Source organism: Bison bison, unplaced genomic scaffold, assembly GCF_000754665.1.
Source record: "Bison bison bison isolate TAMUID 2011002044 unplaced genomic scaffold, Bison_UMD1.0 scf7180017864053, whole genome shotgun sequence".
NCBI lineage: Eukaryota > Metazoa > Chordata > Mammalia > Artiodactyla > Bovidae > Bison > Bison bison.
Window position 1 is genome coordinate 2402534 of NW_011494625.1, and position 2218 is coordinate 2404751.

Sequence of the window (2218 nt, forward strand, 5' to 3'; positions counted from 1 at the left end):
AAGGGCTGTTTTAGACCCAGGTCACACAGATCCACCTATCTCTTACCAAGTATCTGAGAAAAGGAGACAGTGGTGAGCTTGCGTGAGTTCTCCTCTGGCTCATGTAAAAGGTGCGTGTACAATAGACGGGTCATGGTCTGCTTTTGTGTGTTGAAGGGCACAGGCCTCCCAAAGTGCCCTATGCTCAGGGTTCTTTGGTTTTCCAGGGCTTTCCCCACTGCCCTGACAGGCTGGAGCTGCTTCACTCTTCTCGTGTCTCACTAGAAGTCTTAAGAAGGCGTGACTGGGTTCGAGAAAGGAGGAAGCCCACATATACTTGCTTAGACTTCGGATCTTCTGATCAGAGCTCTTGGGGGCTGCAATATTTTGCACTGCAACGACTTCACGCTGCTGACAGGTCCCAGCAGAAGAAAGAGGGAGATGGAGGCTCTTGAATTCTAAGGGGCCTGGAATCCCAGACCAAGGGAGTGATGTGTTCCTCTTTTCAGGTGAAAACAACACCTGCAGATGGTTAGAGATTGGCTGTCAGTGTGGCTGATGTTGTCTTGCCTGACAGCAATGGCTATAGGACATTTGTAAAACCAAAGTCTGTCCTAAAGACTAGTGTGTCTGGGCTGAAACAGGACAACAGATAAGAGCAATCCAGTGAGTGGTGGGGTGATGGGAGGTAAAAACATTTACCCATTCAAAACAGATTCTATGAAACAAAGCAAAAATGCTTATAAGGCTTGAATCAGCAGAAACCTCATGGTCCCTTAAGATCACAGATCCTATAAGGCTCTATGTATTTGGTTGGTCTGGCTCCCAAATGCCTTGGACTCTGTGAACCAAGGCAGCCAGGTCAGTATTGATTTCTAAGGCACATGTTTTCAACCAGGTAGATAAAAGATTAAAATGTTTTACAAGAACTTCCTTCTAAGATGCAGCAATAACTGGCATTTTTGGATGGGAAGAGCAAATGAATTTGCTTCCTGGATGGCAGATGGTGGGGGTGGTGTTTGGATGGAGGGGCAGTGTCTTTAACTGAGAAGTGAGCCTGCCATAAAATTATAACGTGTTTTATGTGCTTGATCTTGTCTAATGTTCCCAGCAACCAGAGTTTCAGGGCCCTGTCTATAATGGGAACATGCCAAGCCCCTACAGTTATTGAAATTACCTGTACTACCTCAAGTTTTACTGATCTTGCTTCATGTGAACTAGAGTGCATTTCAATACATTAAGGTGCAACCTTAACAGACAAACTGGAGAAGCACTGAAACCTTTCCAAGAAGATGGCGGTGGGGGTGCGTTTTTCTATTATAGGATCTGAATACACCGGCTTTCTTTTGGGGGCTAGCTTAAGAAGTGAAGTGCCAGTACTAAGTCGCTAATTTGTTTCCTAGTCTTTTGGTCCCATGGCCTGTGGCCTGCTAGGCTCCTCGGTTCATGGGATTCTCCAAGCAAGAGTACTGGAGTGGGTTGCCATCCCCTGCTCCAGGGGATCTTCTCAACCCAGGGGTCCAACCTGGGTCTCCGGCACTGCAGGCAGATTCGTCACCGAGCCACTAGGGAAGCCCCTAAGAAGCAAAGCCGAAGCCCAAATAAAGAAATAAATAAAAATACTTCGGCCCAAGCCCTCTGGACGAAGGGTTTGGCTTATACGTGACCCTCTTTGTGGCTTTTGGGAGCAGCTTCTCCGCAGCTGTGCCCCAAGTCCCAGCAGCTGTCTTGGAGAAGCCACGTGACTGTTAAATGACTACATTACATCAATTAGAGAAAATAAGGAAGGAATGGGAAAAGCATCATTTTTCTATTCTTCCTCAGCTGAGTCAGGTGACACTGATTTAACAGCTGGCTTTACTTTTATTTAGTTAAAAACATCAGTTTAGGCCTTTTATGGAATCGTAAAAGAGCAAGGTTTCCATTGGGCTCTGATCAGATCGTTCTCCCTACCGATGATCTGGTTGCCTTTCTGAGTCGCTGCTCCTGGGACGCCTGCGAGAATTCTCTATACTTGAAACCTACGCTCGGTGGAGGCGCCGCCTCCCGGGAGAGGGAGGGTGCAAGAAGGGGGCGGGTCCATTTAAATACCGACGAGGCGCGCCTCCCCATTGGCGGCCGGCCTGTCCATCTCCAGGGGGGCGGGGCGTCCCGGGGGCTGGAGTGCGGTACCTGGGCGAGAGGCGCACCAGAAAGCCCACGTTGGCCGCTGCGGGCAGCGCGGCTCCGAGAGGCGGTA